The following is a 22,379-nucleotide window of genomic DNA, read 5'->3' as shown; positions in this document are numbered from 1 at the left end:
TGGTACACATGTGCCCTATGATATGATCTTTCTAATTAGAGATTTTACCCCAATTTCACGGTCCACTGAACATAGAAAAATGATAGTGCGAGTGGGGCATTCGTGTACTGAGGACACATTCTTGTTTTAAAGTAATTTTGATATTTGGTAGACAAATAACTTCATATATATATTTGTGTAGATAAATAACATGTACTAATGTACATGAAACTTTATTTATCTGTATGAAATGATACTTATTTTTATACAGATTTTTTAGTCATTAAAGTTACGGTAATACAAATAAATTAATATATTTTTTAAAGCTGCATATAAGATTGAATTTTCATTAAGATATAAAAACTACCAATAAAATATGACACCATATGGGAGAAAGAAAGTCTTATAGTTTTATTCAGATGTTTTGGGGGTTGGCATAGAGGGTACATTTTATATTCTTGCAAAAGAATTAATACTCTTAATGACACAACAATCTGATAAAAATGAGCCATGCATGCATCTTTTTATCAAAATTTGAAAATGATGAAAGTATATGGAATAAATAAGGATTTTTATTGTTGTTTAAAGTTAAAAAGCATTTTTTTATACAGTGCAAATAATTACAGATGTCACACTTTTTCACACTTGTTTTACATCATGACCTTTACAGTTTAAACACATGTAAAGAAACTGTAATATAGATTGATGCTGACAGCAAATTATTCTATTATGTCATTCTAACTATTGCATGTAAAACTAAAAGGTCATCATGATGTAAATTAAATTGAGCTGTCAACAACTGATTATTTTCTCTTTGTCACTCTGCTACTGTTTATCTTGTATAATCTAATTAGTTTTACATGTTATTAAACTCTATTATAACGGTGGCCCTTTAATATTCAGGATAAAATCATCCTTTTTATGATATATGTTACAATTTTGTCAGTATGATGTCCACACACCATAGACGGTGCCTATTTCTCTGAAAACCAAATTTGAAAACAAGAGGCTCCATGCAACCCTGTAAAGTTGTTTTTTTCATCATTACGCATTTTTAAGCTAGGGACGTGGAAAGGATATGTAAAAGAATAAGCTTATTATTATTACCAGTATGCACTAGTATACTGAATATCATATGTATGGTTGTGGGTATGAACTGCAAGCGTTTTAAAGTGAACTTCTGAAATAAGATTGACATAAAGATATAGAGATAAGAAGTATCTCAAAGAAGGGCAATATTATTGGTCTGTCAGTCTTAATTTGTTAATTTGCATATAATAATAAGAAAAGTATATTTTTTGTCTGAATGACTTGTAGTTGTAATAGTGATAAAAATTAGGCCCTTGTATGGTAACAAGCCTTTATTTAGTGATTCTGTAGAAATTTATTCTAAACTGTACAAATATTAGAACATTAAATATGTCATGTATATTATACCGCATCGTCGGAAACCCACGATCGGTTGCATTACCAATTCGTTTCATTTACCGACCGTGGGCCTATTCATGGGTTTTTTCTCGTACTCATGAATAATCATTGATATCGACTGACCAATGAAAAAGCGTGTTTTCAGCATCGGCACTCTTTAATTTTGAAAGTCTGACAGACGCTGTTAAGGGTCATCTTAAACAGGTCCGGCTCAGTTGTTGTATCGGGTGATTATACCCCGAACGGGTGATTATAACCCAAACGGGCGGTTTCATAATACCCTGTCTGGGATATCTCGACATAAAAACTCAAATAAAAAATAAAATCGCAGTAATCGCATCCATCCAATAGATCATGATTTTATATCACCCTCTTAGTGAATGAAAGACAGTGAAGTTTAGTTGCTTTGAAGCCTGAGTTGCTGCGCAAACTGGTGCATAGTTTTGCATAGGTTAATAATAATACAAATGGAGTGATCGCGTTACCATTTTAAAGATGTTTATTAAAGACTATGACTAATATTGAGGTGCATGAACACGATTAACATATAAACGATCATAATCAAAGAAAAACCTAACAAATATACTTGCATGGTGGAATGTTTAAAGTAAGAATAAATCTACGACCAGACGATTTCACAGTAACATCCCGAATTATCGTTCCTTATTTACATTTTTAGACTATTCAAATAAATTTGTCTTCAATAATTGACACAGTGTATAATGAAAGGTTTTTAAAAGTTGCAAAAATAAAAACAATTTAATTCACTCATAATGCATGGCCTTTCATTGTGTCTTGGAAATAAATTTGCAGTTTTATCGCACTTTAACAATAAGTCCAACACTGCACATAGTAATTTCAATGTCACACTAATCCTTAACAGTTATGAAGATTTATTCTGATCTATTCTGCTTTTAATCAATGAATATATGAGAATATTATTGTTACACTTGACTGACACATATTAAAATTTAAGAATTTATATGTGATAGTGCAAATTTAGAAGAACTGGCTGCGAAATAAGACAGAAATGTCAATGTTTATATCATTGGACATGCCAGGAAAAACACGGCAATGAGTGCTGGAATTTTGTTAGACATGCGAAGTTCATAAAAACCACTAAAATTGATTTATATATGTATTAACTACCATCCTATATCATTAACATGTTGCGCAAATCAAAATAACTGCCAATAATATACAGTAAGAACATAAAATTTTGCAGAATACCCCAATCAGGATATTATGAAATAACCCGCTAGAGATATAATCACCCGTTCGGGGTATAATCACCCGATACAACAACTGAGCCCGACCTGTTAAATGGGACGTTAGTAAAAACACTTGTTTACTGATGTCAATTTTTACCCTGCACAAATAAACATTACACATTTTCATAAAATTTGAACCGTGACAATCGCTCACTATGCTATTTTGAGATATATTTTTAGAAAAGATTGTTAAATAAGTTGTACAGTTTGGCCGGAACAGTTATTTACTCGTTCACATCTTTGTGAGTTTGTCGCTATGGGTGTTGTAAAAGCAACCGAAGGCCGTCCCAAGGTCTTCAATAGGTGAGCAAAACCCACACTCTGGGAGAGACTAAAGTTGGCCCCTAAAAATAATTTAACTTTCAGGGGGGGCTTGGTTTTTTTTCTGGGACAGAAAATTTATTTCGCGGGCTTTCGCGCGAAGAAAATTTCTTTTTGGGACGCGACGCGACAAATTATTTTTTTCAAATTTAACATTACGTCATATAGGGACTTTTCTGTTCCACATTATTTTTTTTCTTACCCTCCTCGGACATCTTATTTTTTTTGGCAATTTTGCTCCACAGAATATTTAAAAAAAACAAAAAAAACAAGCCCCCCCTGGAAGTTAAATGGTTGGTCCCTAAGTGTATTTTAGTAGATCCTCAATTGAATATAATGGAAGCATACAGAGAAGATTAATACATGAGATACATATATTGAGCTTTTTTTTATTTTATCGGATCTCCCATTTTCTAAGCTATTTGATAACTTGTGAAGAATTGATCTTTTAAATTTAGTCTTGAGACTGAAAGGATGTGGAGGGGTTATTAAATAGGATATTAGATGATGATTAAGAATAATAAATGCAAATGTGATAGAAATAATCGGGCCTATATGTGATGATGGGCCTTTATTTGGTGATCTTGTAGCAATAGATAAGAAAAATGAGAAAAATGGACATATATAGGCATTTAATTTGCATCCCAGTTTACATCCAGAAATAAATTTGCAATGTATAATGGTATATAATGATTGCATAGAAGATCAACCCGAGGTTTGTTACCCATAAGAAGGGTTTACATGTAAAAACCTTTTGTCAGTTTGATATTGTGTCTTTGCAACCAAAATCGTGACTCTTATTTCATCTTAACATATTTTGATCATTTGAGAGAAAAAAAGAAAGAAAGATGATCAATGGATGAATTAAATCTCCAGATGAAATAGTGGAAAAGCTAAAGCTCTCATAGAAGCAATCAATATCTATCATATGAGGAAGGATTACATTTTCCTGAATGTTTCACTGCTATAAGCCTGTAATTAATTCTATCACTTCTAATTAACATACTTTATTATTTCTACACTCAATGATTTTATGACATCTCTTCCAGTCATTCATATCAGATTATTTCATTGTACTAATTTTTGGTTTAGATGACACAACAACTTCTTGTAATATGTGCTGGATTTTAATGTTGGTCACATTCTGAGTTATGCTTATATGTTAGGGATTTAGTGTTTCTATCATGAAAGCTAGTCTAATGGAATTCATTGCTAACCATCAAACTTATTGAATAACAGATTCATTCAATAGTTAACTTCCTTTTTGACATATTTACATGTAAGAGAAGAGTTACATGTATTACTGTTGGAAATCTGCATTGGTAATGACAAGCTTCACATTACTTAGGTGTCAACCACTTTGTAACTACTTGCCCTCTTATGCAACCAATAATTTTCATTATTATTTAGAAAGGTAAGCGAATGCTTAAAATTTGCTGAAGACTTCTGAAATCTATTACAGCCAATACATTTGTAGTTTTTATTTGATGAAAAGTAACCGCATTGTTAAAAGCTCTGACATATTTTCGGTAAAGGATTTTTTTTTCTTCAAGTATATCTGATTCATATGTTTAATAAACAACAATTGGTTTAATTATATATGGTTTACATTTCAATTCTTTAACATAAGATGTAACTTAACGAAGAAGTTTCTTCCATGTACAACATATTAAATACAATACAAGTCTTCCTATAATGAAAAATGGACATATATAGGCATGTAATCTGCATCCCAGTTTGCAACCAGAAATAAATTTGCCATGTATAATGATTGCATAGAAGATCAACCCGAGGTTTGTTACCCATAAGAAGGGTTAACGTGTATAAACCTGTTGACACCACAAGTTGTTGTAAGATGTGCTGGATTTTAATGTTGGTCACATTCAGAGTTATGCTTATTATATGTTAATGATTTAGTGATCTTTAGTGTTTCTATCATGAAAGCTAGTCTAATGGAATTCATTGCTAACCATCAAACGTATTGAATAACAGATTCATTCAATAGTTAACTTCCTTTTTGACATAGAATGAAATTCAAAACAGTGTGGCTGCGGCCATTGATTGACACATTAAATTCATCCACTGACTGGGATAATTTAGGTGAACGTTTGTATGTAACGACCATTGCTCACTGTGTACTTTTTAAAGACACTTAAACTATGGGGTCACCAAAGGTTCTCAACACCTTAATAAAGTAATTCGAAAAAATTAATCAGAAATAACACGATGTTTTGATTTATATCAATTATATAAATCAAGACATAAAGGTTATTTCTGATTAATTTTTCGAATTATTTTATAATAAAAGGCGTTAAGAAACCTTGATGACCCCACAGTTTAAATGTCTATCGTAGGTGCGTCGTGAATAGTGGTCGTTACAGACAAACGTTCACGTAAATTGTCCCAGTCAATGGATGAATTTAATGTGTCAATCAATGGCCACAGCCACACTGTTTTGAATTTCATTCTATTTACATGTGAGTTCGTGGTTTAGTGGTTAAGACCGATGGCTACAGTGCTGAAGGTCCCGAGTTCAATTCCCACTCGGGGTGCTAAAAATATCAGTACATCAGAAGGGTAATTTTCACCCTCTCACACACATCTCTGGTACCCAAACCGGAGTTTAAACTAGAATGGGTACTTTGGGGGCCTCGGTTGGTCAAAGTTGTCCCCTACTTTGACCTGGACATCAATCTTCTGATATCTCTCTGGTTTGTCTGTTTCCACCGAGTGGCCCGGTGGTTCTCTCCGAGTACTTCGGCTTCCTCCACCATAATAACAGACTTCCCGGTGTCCTACACGCTCCCTTGGGCGGTGTTGGGTGGGGATTGTTCTGGTGGTGGGATAATATTGTAAAGGACACATCTCCATTAATCCTTAGGGAGTGTAAATGGATCCGCTGTACCCTTGCAGTCAATCAATGGGTGCGTCTTAATTGGCGGAATCTCGGTACATACATACATACATGTAAGAGAAAAGTTACATGTATTACTGCCATGGTTTAACTCGATCGGGCGTTAACCATTTCAAGCTGACTGAACATGGACCATTCCATCTAAAAGGGTGTTTTTAAATAGGCCTTTTAAGAAATGTACACTTAATTATCTGGATCAATTTTAAACTTTGTTTACGTTCAATCTTGAATTCGTTTCAATACCCAGTTTGACACTCGACAGAACTTTCTTTGTCTGTCTACGTGGACACTATTCACCTTCCCATAACGACTATATTCAATATCAATCAATACAGGTTAACAGACCAAGAAGAACTCAGTCAGAATAAAAATACAAGTCATGGACAAACATAAAATTATGTCGACTCGCCGTATGCACGTCATTTAAATGTTAGCTCCGCCCGATATTCCGAAAACGGTTTAGTAATAAAACTGTCATCTTCGCTAGTCAAGGGTTCCAATCAGGGAGGGGGCAAGGGGGGTCCCAATAACAGCAAAACAGCAAATTGATTTGGCTCATAACAGATAACAAGGAATTAAAATGGACAAAAACAGATAACAGTAAATGAAATATTAAAATAATTCGGTCTTTGACAAGTCAGTATTTCTTATTACGGATATAATCCTTTGTAATGCATTCCATTTTTTATGACTATGTTTTTAGTATTAATTTATGTATCTAGAATGTGTTTAAATTACTACTCAATATATTATAATATTTTTTATACGCTCGTTTACGGAACGTATTATGGTATACTGTTGTCCGTCTGTTGTCAACATATCGGACATTAACTCAAAAACTCTTTAACCATTTGCATTAAACTTTGGGAAATTGTTTATATCTATTGACGTGAGCTCCCTTTATTTTTTATTTTTTTTAATTTTTTTTTTATAAATTTTAGATTTTAAGTTTCTGGGTAATGGGTTTTTATTTAATAAAATTGGTGTTTTTTTTTTTTACTTTTCTGATAATATCTCAAAATTGCTTTCACAAAGCAAGGAATTTTGGTGAATTGTTTATATCTATTAACATGAGCTAACTTTCAATTTTTATAAATTTTAGATTTTACGTTTCCGAGTTAACGGGTTTTATTAATTAAAAAGGGGTGATTTTCCAGTTTTCAGACATTAACACAAAAATATTTTCAGCAGTTCTCATGAAACGTTGGTGTATTGTTTATATATATTGACTGAAGCTCCCTTTGTTGCTAATCAAAAAAATGACCTAAAAGAGTTTGAATATTCTGACTTTTTCTAAATGACCATTTAATGAGGTGTGTGAATTTTTCTTAATAAAACTATGAGGCAAAGTGGTATATAGGGTAGAAAAATCAAAAGCACCAATTATAAGCATGCAATTTATCAAGTACTTTGAACGAATTTTGACACTCTAAAAGCAATTTATTCCACTATTTTCAAAGGCCTTATTTGAACAATTTTTTATCAGCTGAGGTTTTTGATTGTACCAAGTGTACTAGTAAGTAGAATACATAGTTTAGTAGGGAAACAATGGCTTGAAACGAAATAAATCTTTGTTTGTAATGAGTTATGTGCAGCTTCGGACCCAAGCACATGGTTGGAACTTTCATTGTACAATGCATTTGGTTCTGCTTTGAAAAGAATTACAGAACTGAGTCTATGTACCATATTATATAAAAGGTTAAGTGGTTGTTAGAACCTAGTCCTTAATTGAGATCCTTGTCAGATATTCCTGGCCATATGTTTTCCTTTTTGTCATATTAAGAATTGTTTTAATTTAATATGTTCGTACGGAAAACAAGGAACATTATTCTCATACAAAAAATTAAGATAATTCTAAATACACATTCATAAAAAATATGGAATTTATTACAAAGGATAATCATAAGATATACTTGAATTGTCCCGGACCTCACTTCTGTGATGGGTATATGTTAATGGCATCCTTCTCTGAATACGGGACAAACATATTAGTAGTGGTAGACCCCAATGGCCAAAGTTCTTCAATTTATACCGAATATTGACTGTCAAAAAAAATGCTAACATTCCAATTTTCAATAACAGTTAACAGCAAATACATTATCACAATAACAGATAACAAAAAAACTTAAAGCCCAATAACAGCTAACAAAGAATAAGACAATAACAGCTAACAGCAAATATATTTTCAAAATAACAGATAACAAAGAATTAAATTGCCCCATAACAGCATAACAGTTAAACCCCTTGCCCCCCCTCAATCTTCACCCTTGGCCTATTTCGATACCATTTCGAAGATTCGCGGCGTTGATTTTGATTGGAGCCGGTTATTAGTAAGTGGCCAATCAAATCGCGTTTCACAAGCTATTATGAGTCTATTGAAGAATGTAAGCGTCCTTATCTGCGATCTTGAACTTTATGAAATTCAAGATTAAACAACAAAAATTGAATGACAAGTACGTAAAATCGTCACTCATTGGTCGGTAAATTGACATTTCAAGGGCCATAACTGCCACTTTCCAGCAGGTGGCGCGGCATGGAATCTTCGAAATGGTATCGAAATAGGCCAAGGGTGAAGATGAGTAAGCTGATCGCAACTCTTGGCTAGCGAAGATGTAAAACTGTTGGAAATCTGCATTGGTAATGACAAGCTTCACATTACTTACAGTACAAACCATTACACAAGAGACACTTTTTTACACTTTCTTTACAGGTATGACCTTTATAGGTAAATTACAGGTAAAGAAAAATTTCGGTAAAAATGACGTAAATGACGTAGGGGCATAAATTTGGTATTCGTGGTATGGTACTACGGCATGACGATCTGTGTAAATATTCAAGCTCTGTGGCTTGTAGTTTCTGAGAAAAGTGTGACCAAAATTTTTACATATATATGATTGCTATGTAAAAAAGTTTTCCTTAAGCAGGAAGATGATGTAGGATACACGGTACTGTGATGTGAAGAGTAAAGTTTCAAGCCTCTGCTGTACTGATTTTACCACTAATCTTTCTCCGATATACATGTGGCTTTTCTGTACAATTACCCAAACAGATGCCTTCAACTGTTCAACGGTCATCATATTAATGATTGAAAAGACATCTAAACATTCCCATATCAGAAAGATTATGTATTACACTTTGTAGCACTGCACAAATTGAAAATGAAGAACATTTTTTACTTCATTGTGCATGTTTTGAAGATAACAGAAAAACATTAATTGAAAACATAACTAAAATAATACCCTATTTTATTGATACCAGTTCTATATCTAAATTATCAATTCTTCTAGATAATAAAAATCCAAAAATTATGAGAATGTCCTCCGCATATATACAGGATTGCTTTAGAGTTCGAGACGCACTTAAATAAATCTATAAATATAGAAAAATCAAATAAGGTACATAACAGTATTAACAAGACTCGGAAGTCCATAAGACTTGTGACAAAATTGGTATCAAACCACCGGGAAATGGTAACCGTAATGGTCCTGACTTGGTACAGGCATTTCAAAGGAAATGGTGGGTTGAATCTAGGTTTTACAGCGCGCTAAACCTCCCGCTTCCATTACGGCATAAATGTACCAGTGGTGGTAATCAACATCGATATGCTGTTGTCAAAATAGGTAAAGTAGAAACACACCACCAAGAAAAGTTACAAAAAACAATCTTCAATGATGGTAGTAGAAGATACTGAATATTTATCAACCAAATCTTGGTATTTGAAAAAGAATTTTGTAAGAGACCTTTTTAGACGCATTTCCTCGTATTCCTGGCTTAGAAGTCTGGTACACAGATGTTTATGGCGTTCAAGTAAAATCAGAGTAGTTGGAACATGCTCTAGCGTAGCGAATCAATTGAGAAATATAAACACCATATGCATGCAAATATATATTGTCACATATATAAAATTTCGCTTTATAGATGTATTATAAATAACTTTATGTATGTTTATTCACATCTTGAAACTATGTACAATATTATTTGGGCCATAACCATGTATTTGCAATGAGTTTATGCTAATAAAATATTTGTATTTGTATATGCCTCTCCAGCAACATGTTGCAGGCGACATAAATAAATAAAAGTAATCCAGGGATAGCTAATGTCCCATGCGCTTAAGTTATCGGTAAACGGAAAATAAATGACGTAGGAGCATGAATTTGGTATACACAGTATGGTACTATTGTATGAAGATCTATATAAAGTTTCAATCCTCTGTGGCTTGTAGTTTCTGAAAAAAATGCGACCAAAATTTTTACATATAAATAACTATGTGAAAGATTTCTAAAGGTGTTTAGTAAACCAGAAGTAGATGACGTTGGAACATCAAATCGGTATACACGGTATGGTAATATTGTATGAAGACTTGTGTAAAGTTGCAAGCCTCCACGCTTTGTAGTTACTGAGAAAAGTACAACCAAACTTTTTACATATAATTACGATGTAAAAGATTTCTAAAGGTGTTTAGTTAACAGGAAGTAGATGACGTAGGAGCATAAAATCGGTACACACGGTATCGTACTACTGCATGAAGACCTGTGTAAAGCTTCAAGCGTCTGGGGCCTGTAGTTCCTGAGAAAAATTAGACCAACATTTTAAAATATAATTACCGATTTTTTAAATTTCTCTGATTTCAATGAAATGTAACTTGGAATTCTGAAGTGAATGGTGATGAGACAAATCAAATTGGGACATTTTCAGCATTTTGCAAATCATGAAAGATTCTATTAAACCTATTGCAAAAGGAGAACCCCTGCACACATTTTTCACTATTGCATGTAGAAATGCTTTTAATCACGTTTTTTTCCATTTGCCCACAGATTCTCAGGTGAGCGATTAAGGCTCATTTGAGCCTCTTGTTATAAAATGTTACTAAATGAGCAAACAAAAAATTAGTATTTTTCACTACCCGAATGAATTTTTACTAGTGCTCGGTCTTTTGGCTAGTGCTATTGGCACAGATTCTTTAAGTTTGAACAATATTTTGAATCATGCATCCCCTTATGCATGTACATTGTGCATGTTATTCATATGGTACCTTACGTGTAATTCATAATATGCTCATATTGCTGCTGTAATGGACTAATTCAGAAATTCAACTTCCGTCCTGGTAAACAGCACCGCGGCGTCGCAGCGTACTCGCAAAATAAGTCTTGACCAATCGACGACGTCGTGAATAACCAGAAAGCAGTACAATTTCTAAATCAGTCCATTAAAACACAAATCTCCATTGATATTGATGAAATAGGAAGTAAATGGAAATGGGGAATATGTCAAAAAGACAACAACCCAACAATGAAAAATATACAACTGAAGGCCATCCGGAGGTATTCAATGAACGGTGAGGTAAACCCACATCAGAGGATGGTCTACAATTGGCCTCTGATTACTAACACCAGAGCAGGTTAAATAGATGCCCTTCTAGACTCCAAGACATATAAAACATGTATAACTAAAGTAAAAACGCAACAAGACGTACAATAGGCTAAAATCCTGACTTGGGACAGGCGCAAAAATGCGGCGGGGTTAAACTAGTTTTTGTGATCACAACCCTCCCCCTATATAGCCATTGTAATCAAATAATATCAATCAAACATACAGTAAAAATCAGTAAATATATAGTTCGAGTCAGTAGTGAAAAAACGGACGGGTAAGAAACTAAACCAATAAAATAATAACATAACATAAATTCACGAAAAACTACTAGCAGTTAACTGACATGCCAGCTCCGAACTGTATACAGACTGATTAAAAAGTTATGCATCAAGCAAAACATCAACCATATTGCCTCCCGTACGAGCCAGGGTTTACCATAATGGTATCAAAACAATGCCTGAAAAACATAACCCGTGCTAGGCTAATATCAGGTTTTAGAATTTAGAACATAGATTTAATTATGACGTAAAGACCCTATCAAAATATCAATATTCTTACCAAAGAAAACCATGTATAACGACTTGACAACAATATCGTATATAAATCCCTTGCGAATTAATCTGTTCAAATCTTGATGATGAAAATGCTTTTTCGCTTTATATACAACATTGCCATAAAAGGTGGGGTGTGCAATGCCTGAACGAATAAGATTTCTACAAGTAGAGTTATAATGTCTTTTCTTACCTTATTATGTTTTTCGTGTAGAAAAACACCATCAATATTTTACATGTGAATGCTACCGAGTTTTTAATTGGTCTCTACAGTTGAAAGATATCATAACCTGGATGTTTTTAGTTTTTTTCCAGACACAACGAAAGTGAGATTCCTGGCAAAATAGTGGTAAGAATCCCTTTGTTTAATGTGACGTAATTTCTGATAAGAACATGGTCGGAATCCCATGATGCTGAGCGCTGCAAGTCGTTTTAAATGACGTAATATCTGTCATGCACGAAGTTGTTGCCTTCGTTTCCCGTTGAGTTAATAATATTTTTTCATACTTATCCCCACTTTTAAGGATACTATGACTGTAAGAAATGACATTTACTGTGTACTGTATAAAAGTGTAAATTATACATGTACTTATACATGTACATGTATGTTGTCAGTATGCATTAAATTATATAACTGTGTTTTCTGACAAGTGACAATTGCTTAATTCAGAAAATAATGTTATTATTATTCAGTCCGTAATTTCCTTATTATTCCCGTTACAAATGTAATTGCGCAAGTGCATACCAAAGACCATGAAATGATGCTTCAATTTTTTTATATAAAAATATTCCAACATTACAAACAGCATGATTACTTACAGTATATGTCTTGGTATCAAAATTATTGAGTTTATCCTGCTATTACACCATTCTCTGGAACCTTCAGTGATTACATGTAATTCATAATACATGTATGTTTAAATTACTGATGTTAGCTATACATTGGTTATAATAAAGACTATAAATACAACACATTGGTCTCCATTGATATTGGTGGAAGACCTTTTTTTACTCTCTTCATGTTATCCTAGTCAAAATAATAAGAGAAAGTCATATCAATATTTACATGTAAATGCGGTGACGACGGCTCTTTTGAAGAAATAGCAATTTAATGTTAAATGCAGAGGAAATATCCATTATTCTTGTTAGAAATGGGATGCAGTTGATAATCTGACCTTAGGGCTTAGACTTTTCTAAGTGGATAAAATGTAAAGCTTCAGGTCACTAATAATTACTAAAGAACAAACATAAAGGACGAGGCAAACTAACATTCGAAATGTATGTACATTGTTTACATGTTGTACCTTAGTCATACTGGCCACTTGCATGTTTTGTAAATATCTGAGAGGTTTTCAACTAGAGTTTTAGGAATGAATCACAAATGATATGCTCATTTGAGTTTGCGATCGTCATATGTCTAATGTACATGTATATAGACTTTACAAATTAGGTGCTGACCTACACTGTACTCTGACAAGTCATTATATGATACATGGGGGTATAGCATTGGACGTCTTTTACTGATCTGTGATTTGTTCCCTGGGAGATAGATATTTCGGTTGTAAGTTTGCACAATTGTGCAAATTATTACCTTATAGTTATACATGTACATGTTACTCGTATGGTACATTACATGTAATTCATAATATGTTGGCATATTACTACTGTAAGCTACACATTGTTTGTAAATAAGACTTAAAATACAAGACATATATCTTCATTGACATTGGTGAACGGTCTTTTCTACCTTGTTTATGTTTTATATCCCGCCAACGTCCATCCGTTTGTTCGTCCGTCACACTTTACATTTTCTTAAATTTCTCGGGAACTACAAGTCAGATCTTCATGAAATTTTGTACACTACTTCATTATATCAAGGACTAAGCATTGCAACCAACAATGGGCTCTTTTTTCAACGTCTGTCCCTGTGCAAATCTATCATGTATTTTATTTCATTTTCAGTGATGACATGAATTTTAAATCTTCAATAAATATATATAATTTATAATTTAAACATTTTTAATATCAAAAACTTTATAGAGAATGGCATTAAAATTACAATTTTTGGCTCTTCTAGAATTGTATTACACAACTTTGTTTGTTTATAAATTTGAATTTCTTGCCGTCTGAATATACATGTATGTAGAACTAAAATTACAGGTACAGGTAAAAATATCAGCAGGTGTCATAAATTACGTAATTTTACGCAACAGTTGTTGTATGTGGCATTTTGTGTATTAATTTTCGTTGACAACTTTTAAAGTTAAAATATGTTATGAAATACGTCTCTAAACGTGTATATTAAAATATATAATTACTGAGTACTCAAAACATAATTATAATGGTCAATTATGTATTTGTTTAAAAAATCTGTTCATTTTGGATATTATCAACATTTTTACAAAATTATAATTATGTAAAATATTTGAATAACCACAATTCCAAAATCATTTATTGATATGCTAATCAAACACCACGTCAGAAAATATTTACCACACAGTCATGACGAATCCAAGATATAGTTCCTACTTTAAGTGTTGGCAGAATGTAAGTGAATAACATCCTAAATTTAATATAATTTGAATTTCTTGATATACATAATATAAACAAGTATTTTTTTTTTTAAATGTACCATGTTTGTACTCTCAGTCATTGTTTAATTGTCAGGTCAGTTTTTAAATTGTTGTATTGCACATGGTAAGCATATTTGCTCATTTTATAAAGGAAATAGATGTGATAGGATTGCCAATGAGACACCGCCTCTATCTCCACAATGACACATAAATTATAACATTTCTATATATGTCAATATATAGTATTGTACAGCCTACAACAATGACCAAAGCCCAGCAGTCAGCTATAAAAGGCAGAAAAATGACAAATGTATAACAATTCAAGTGAGAAAACTAAATAACTTATGTAACATAAAAAGCAAAACAACAAATATGTAACACATCAACAAACGACAATCAATGAATTGCAGACTCCTGACATGGGAAAGACACATATACATGTACATACAGAATGTGGCGGGATTAAACGTGTTAGCTAGATACCAACCCTCCCCTAACCTAGGACAGTGGTGTTACAATACAGCATAAGAAGGAACTATAAAAAACTTGTTGAAAAAGGCCTAAATAAGTTAAAAAGTATTCTTTATTTCAAGTCAGGTTGCATTCAGTGATATTGTTGGCTTATTCAAAACTACCTCTACCCTTTTTTATTGGGAAAATATGCGAAATTTACATCAAATTGGGAAATTTAGAATAAACCATGAATTTGACTGAAACTTCAAATTACAAACCCCTTTTCAGGATCAGTCAAATCCTGCTTTGAAATAAGACCCCTTTTGTCAGTAATCATAAATGATACATAAATAGACCCTCATATCTGCACATATGGTCATATTACTATTTAGGCATGAAAAAAGGAATTAACAAGTGTCTTTCAGTTTGTATTCATGCACATTTACTACTATGACTGCACTGTTTGAGAAAAAAGTTGTCTTTTTGGGAATAATTTTAAGCCATTTTTAGCTCACCTGGCCTAAAAGGCCATGTGAGCTTTTCTCATCACTTGGCGTCCGTCGACGTCGTCGTCGTCTGTCGTCGTTAACAATTTTTCAAACATCTTCTCCTCTGAAACTACTGAATGGATTTGAATGAAACTTAAAATGATTTTTCCTTAGATTATCCTGCACAAAGTGTGTGCTTCGATTTTTGATCCGTCAAAAAACATGGCCGCCGTTACTTAAAATAGAACATAGGGGTCAAATGCAGTTTTTGGCTTATATCTCAAAAACGGAAGCATTTAGAGCAAATCTGACATGGGGTAAAAATGTTCATGAGTTCAAGATCTATCAGCCCAGAAATTTTCAGATGAATCAAACAAACCATTGTTGGGTTGCTGCCACTTAATTGGTAATTTTAAGGAAATTTTGCAGTTTTTGGTCATTATCTTGAATATTATTATAGATGAAGATAAACTGTAAACAGCAAAAATGATCAGCAAAGTAAGATCTACAAATAGGTTAATATGACCAAAATTGTCAATTGACCCCTTAAGGGGTAAATGTCCTTTAATGACAATTTTTCACAATTTGTTCATCATATTTGCTAACTTTAAAAAATCTTCTCCTCTGAAACTACTGAATGGATTTGGATGAAACTTAGCATGATAGTTCCTTAGATTATCCTGCACAAAGTGTGTGCTTCGATTTTTGATCCGTCAAAAAACATGGCCGCCCTTACTTTAAATAGAACATAGGGGTCAAATGCAGTTTTTGGCTTATATCTCAAAAACGAAAGCATTTAGAGCAAATCTGACATGGGGTGAAAATGTTCATTAGGTCAAGATCTATCAGCCCTGAAATTTTCAGACGAATCAAACAAACCATTGTTGGTTGCTGCCACTCAATTGGTAATTTTAAGGAAATTTTGCAGTTTTTGGTCATTATCTTGAATATCATTATAGATAAAGATAAACTGTAAACAGCAAAAATGATCAGCAAAGTAAGATCTACAAATAAGTTAAATATGACCAAAATTGTCAATTGACCCCTTAAGGGGTTATTGTCCTTTAATGACAATTTTTTCACAATTTGTTTTTTGGTCTCATTTTCTTTATTTATAAACAGTAAGTCAGATATATTTGTAATATTGAAGAATTGTTAGCTGTACATGTTTGCCTGGCATGGTTCAATATGTTCAATAAGGCATTGTTTACCAGGTGAGCGATTCAGGCTCTTGAGAGCCTTTTGTTTTCAAATTGGGAATCTTCTCCAGGAGAAAAAGCCTTTCTTCTCCACTAATTTAAGGCAAACAATATCACTGGGCATTATGCTTATATATACATGTATATAAATATTTAATAATGACTAGGACCATACGCTCTTAATCAAAGCTCTTTAAAGGATTATGTACCCTTTTGCTAAACATTGAAATTTCCAAGCCTTTCTACTGTAATATTTGACCATTCTATGCTATATAGATAGAGCATTAATGCATGCAATGATTTCTTTTATAGTACAAGTTTATAAATCAAAATACTGGTTACAACAAATGTAAATATGAACCAATTCAAGTACATCTTCTAATGTGTCCTCTACTTGAGTGACTCACCAGGTTTTTTGGAATGTAAAGGTTATTCAGTATATATAAAAAAAGAAGATGTGGTACATGTATGATTGCCAATAAGTCAACTCTCCTCAAAAGACCAAAATGACACAGAAATTAACAACTATAGGTCACTGTACAGCCTTCAACAATGAGCAAAGCCCATATGGCATATTCAGCTATAAAAGGCCTTGAAATGACAATGTAAAAAACTCAATCGAAAAAACTAATGGCCTTATTTATTTTAAAAATGAACGAAAAACAAATACATGTATGTAGCACATAAACACATGACAACCACTTAATTACAGGCTCCTGACTTGGGACAGGCACATACATATATATAGTGGCTGGGTCAAACATGTTAGCAGGATCCCAACCTTTTGGTAAATAACAAATCATTGCATCCCATTATCCCATTTTGTATTTTATGCAATAAAACATTAAATAATATAGCTGTTTTGAAAGGAGTTTCCCCTTGGGTTACATGATCTTACATGTATGAGTGCAGAATGAAACATCTCTTATATTGATTATCTTTGCTGTTTTGACATGTTTGATATTATTACACTAAGAAAATTCCCCCTTTTTTTTCTTCAAACCTTTAGATTTTGAGTGTTGCAGATGCTGTTCAGTTTGTAGAGGTATTTGAAATGGAAAAAAAGAGATATATGAACATACATTGACTGCTTTGAACTTAAGGTGTAAGTACATTGTATATATATGGTATAATCATAAGAAATGATCAGCTTATCAGTGAATGTAAAAACATTTATTAGAGTTCAATATTTCAGTTAAAGTCACATTTTTTTTAAATTTGTGTATAAAGCAAGGCAAATGTAAAAGATAGTTCGTTGATAGTCATGATAGTACATTACTCATCTTACAATATCATACTTCTAGAAAATCACAATTTTATTGGACTGTTTTCCCCTGTTGAATATACAATTGATATTAAAATGAATCATCAGTAACACAAGAAAATTGTATCTTTAGAGGCAGATTTAGGGGGCAGTGGGCTGAACCTCCCCCCTTTTTGTGCGAAAAATTTGGTTGATTGGTTGAATCACTGAAGCATGACTAGAGTGGGCCCCCTTTGATGACTATTTATGTATATATGCTTATGATCTTTATATAATAACATACTGTTACACATTTTGTCTTATTCTTGATTTATATTATCCGATTATCTATATGATTCTTCTCTTTTGTAGGTAAAAATGAGTTACATGTGCCAAAAAAATTATGGTGAAAATTTGAAAACTGTTAACAAGAGCATCAACAAATAGAAAAAAGAACAATACCAGGTCTAGACTTTTGTGGCTGCATGCAATTATTTCTAAAATACCACAGGGGCGGATGCAGGAATTTTCGAAAGGGGGGTGCTAACCCAGGGCACCCAGGGCAAAGGGGGGGTGCAAAACATATGTCCCGATACAAATGCATTGATCGGCAAAAATAAAGGGGGGGTGCGCACCCCCGGAACCCCCCCCCTGGATCCGCCACTGATACCAGGAAAAAAGATGTAGCTGCACAGCAGACACCCTAGATCATAAAATTGCATGTAAAAAAGGAAAGCATTCCTTTTCATAGAATCAAAGAACTCTTTTAACCAAGTCAAGATGTTAATAGACATGTTATTATACTATATATTAGTATTTACAAATATAAGAAGTATGTGTGACTATGTCATGTTACATGTATGCTGAGAATATTTTAATGTCACAAAGTTATGAAATGGATAAATGAAATATTGTCAACCATTTAAATAAAACAGACAAGCTCACATAAAAATCAACAGCCTATGTGAAAGTTCAAGTTTAATAAAATTGTTTAGATTTAACATACCATATATCCAAAAGTACAGAATTGCCTTTCTCAGAAATTGTGTATGTTTAATAGAATGATAGTTGTAGCTTTTATTTTCTTGGAACTGTTTCAATACAAAATAGGGAGATATGGTATGATTTCTAATGAGACAAATTTCCACCAGAGACCAAAGTAAATGTTAGAAAATACAGGTCACAGTTATGTTTGACATTGTGTAGCAATAATATATGAAAGACACCAAGATTACAGAGTGTAAAATAATTCAAACAAGATAACCAACTATCAATGATTCCTCTTAAACCAGCCAACTCACTGAAACTAAACATAAAAGCCCAATTACAGTCATATTCACAATAGGTACTATTTTGGGTCAACAGGGAATTCAAAATACCATTAAAGGCAATGAAAGTCAACATGAAAACTCAATAGCTATAGTATATTGACTTTTAAATTAGTTTAATTTTCATCTACACTGCTACTTTTGCATGGGTACAAATCAAGTACTGTAAAATACAGATACATGTACCTAAATATTACAATAATTTAAAGTAACACAATAGCACTGAAAATTAAAAGTAGTACTACAGATTTTTTGTACAAGAATAGTACCTATGCAAAAGTAGCTGTGTAGGTTTAATACACATGGTTTCAGTTTTCAAGAATATATGAAATGGAATCAAATTTTACAGGAATATTCAGGCTGTCCAACACTTGAAAATTTGTTTTCTGCTTTGCAACATTGCAAAGATTTAACCTGATGATAAAAATTTGAAAATTGAGCTACAAAATGCATATCATACATAAAGTATTATTTGTGACTTCATATTTGAAATAGTTCATCAAAATGATAGCAATAATGGAACTAAATTACTGCTACCTTATTGAATTTGTTATCCTTGATTTTGTGTATTTGTATACAATATGCTATGCCCAGCAGAGATGAAATTTGAAAAAAATAGGCAGGACAGGAGTTTTGAGTAAAAAAAAAAAGGCAGGATGAGCAACTTGGTAAAAAAAAGGCAGGATGACAATTTGTGTAAAAAAAAGTCAGGATAAACTAGTAAAAAAAAAGGCAGGACAGGGATTACAACTAAATAAAAAAGCAGGACAAAATTTTTCATCCTAGCCCCCCCCATAAAAATCAAATGGTAGCTCCCTTAGCAGATCCAGGGAGTTTTCCTGGGCTCGGAATTCCTTTTCAAAATGACTGGATTCTCGCCTGGAATATATCACAGGTTGTGGTCAAAGGGTAATGCTATCTTGTTTTAAACATGCAAGGAGAATAGATGGTACAGTCTGTGTTTTTGTTAGATGTATTTCTATTTGTATCTATCTGATGATTTGAGTCTTTTCAAACTGATTTTAATGGTTTGTTCTTATATTGGAATATTCTATCATAGCCAAGGTAAGGAGAAGGTAGGCGCCTGATACCATGTTTAAACCCCCTTATTTTGTATGTGTTTTTCCCCAATTAAGTCAGGAGCCTGTAATTCTGTGGTTTTCGTTAGTTTCTATGTTTTATACTTGTTTTTCGTTCATTATTTTGTACATATCAGTGGCGGATCCAGGATTTTTCATAAGTGGGGGCCCACTGACTGACCTAAGAGGGGGCCCGCTCCAGTCGGCTTCAGTGATTCCCTATATAAGCAATCAGCAAAAATTGTCCAAAAAAGGGAGGGGGGCTACCCCGGCCCCCCCCCCATAAATCCGCCTCTGCATATTTACAACGTTAGTTTTCTCCTTTTAATAGTTAGATTTGTCCTTTTGGGGCCTTTACTTGTTGAAAATATTGTTATTGCTCTTCTCATTGGTAAAGGCCATCAGACGTCGTTGCATGACCTATATACATTCGGCAATCCTCGGTAGAATCTGCTACTCTCTTAGAGGGTACGGAATCGGCCGAGTTGAGACGAATGAACCTATATATGAGTTATATATAGTTGTTAATTTCTTTTTCATATTGGTATCTTGTGGAGAGTTGTCTCATTGACAACCATTCCACTTGACTTTGTGTTTGTCAAGCCTACCTTTTGTATCAAAAGCGAGAAAGCGATCCTACATTTTGCCGTCGGCGGTGCTATGTCCACAAATGTTCACTCTTTGGTTAAAGTTTGTGGAATTTTAATAACTTTCTGAAACTGTTTTCGATTTCTACCAAACTTTGAAGGAAGCTTGTTTATGATGTAAAGAAAGTAACCATCCAGAATTAAATTTTGAAAAAAAGGGAAATCCGTATTTTACTTATAATTAAATGGACTTAGTTTTTCTGCCAGTTATCATTTCATTCACTCTGGATTTTTATGCCCTACCTACTATAGTAGAGGGGCATTATGTTTTCTGATCTAAGCGTCCGTCCACCCGTGCGTCCGTCCGTCCGTGCTTCCGTCCGTCTGTTCCGCTTCAGGTTAAAGTTTTTGGTCAAGGTAGTTTTTTTATGAAGTTGAAGTCCTATCAATTTGAAACTTAGTATACATGTCTTATATAATATGATCTTTCTAATTTTAATGCCAAATTATAGTTATTACCCCAAATTTCACAGTCCATTGGACATAGAAAATGATAGTGCGGGTGGGGCATCCGTGTACTGGGGACACATTCTTGTTTTTTTTTATTTTTTTTAATAACACTTAACTTACTATCCTGGATTTGTACATAACTAGGATAGAATCTAGATTATGACCAAATGCTTGTATCTAGAAGGATATTTTATGATAATTTATTTCCTGTTTTTCCGTATATTAATTACTTTTAAATGGAATTTTTTGACATACAGTGTGCATTAAAAGTATTTTTTTATTAGATTCATCAAGGATTTGTATATAGTAACTATACAAATCCTTGGATTCATATTCCCATATGGGTTTTGACCACACATAGACAGAATCAAAATATATATACAGTATCTATAAAAGACTGCGATTTTTTTTTTTTTTTATCTTTTTTCCTTATTTTTTGTAGAGCCTACTACATTTGAAAATACCTGTACCAAGTCAGGAATATGACAGTTCTTGTCCATTCGTTTTTGATGTGTTTTGTTATTTGATTTTGCCATATGGACTTTCCGAATTGATTTTCTTCTAAGTTCAGTATTTTTGTGATTTTACTTTCTACTACATTATGTGCTTACACTCTTTTACAACAAAAGTAGGCGAGACACTGGGTTCCGCCAGAGACATATATATATGTCTCTGGTTCCGCGTAACCCTTACGATTTTTCTATAAACTCTCCAATAAAAGAGCATAATATATCTTAATGATAAGATGAAAAGAAAATCATTTCACATTTCACATTGACAAATACAGAGTTGTCCAAAAAAGTATAGAAAAATCAGAAAACTGGAATAAAATATACTAGTTGTCTATGGCAAATCGCATTGGTTTCCCTCCCCCTTACTTATAATCCCCTGACAAAATCTTCTAATGATTAACAAGAAGAATAAAGATATAAATCTTCAACTTTTTAATGAAAAAATAGGCGAAAAGCAAAACATTAAACATTTAGGAATTGAAAGACAAGAAAAAAATAATCCAAATGTAGAGAATAGAATTTCTGTTGCAAGAGCTACAATGTATTCCCTATTAGGAGCTGGATTACATG

The 22,379-nt window shown here is 33.0% G+C and overlaps 1 long non-coding RNA gene across 2 annotated transcripts; it reads left to right on the top strand.

The window, feature by feature from the left end:
• The first annotated feature begins 14,266 nt into the window (after nucleotides 1–14,266).
• Nucleotides 14,267–18,396, top strand: LOC139501043 (uncharacterized). Of its 2 annotated transcripts, none has more exons than XR_011658442.1 (3): nucleotides 14,267–14,384; nucleotides 17,560–17,655; nucleotides 18,166–18,396. It is a non-coding gene; the product is annotated as an uncharacterized lncRNA (long non-coding RNA). The 2 variants fall into 2 exon arrangements; XR_011658441.1 differs by having other exon boundaries at nucleotides 14,267–14,388.
• The last annotated feature ends 3,983 nt before the right edge of the window (nucleotides 18,397–22,379 follow it).

The sequence above is a fragment of the Mytilus edulis genome, chromosome 13, assembly GCF_963676685.1.
Source record: "Mytilus edulis chromosome 13, xbMytEdul2.2, whole genome shotgun sequence".
In the NCBI taxonomy this organism is placed as follows: Eukaryota; Metazoa; Mollusca; class Bivalvia; order Mytilida; family Mytilidae; genus Mytilus; species Mytilus edulis.
Note: the sequence above shows the minus strand (reverse complement) of the source record. Positions and strands in the feature narration are given on the sequence as shown.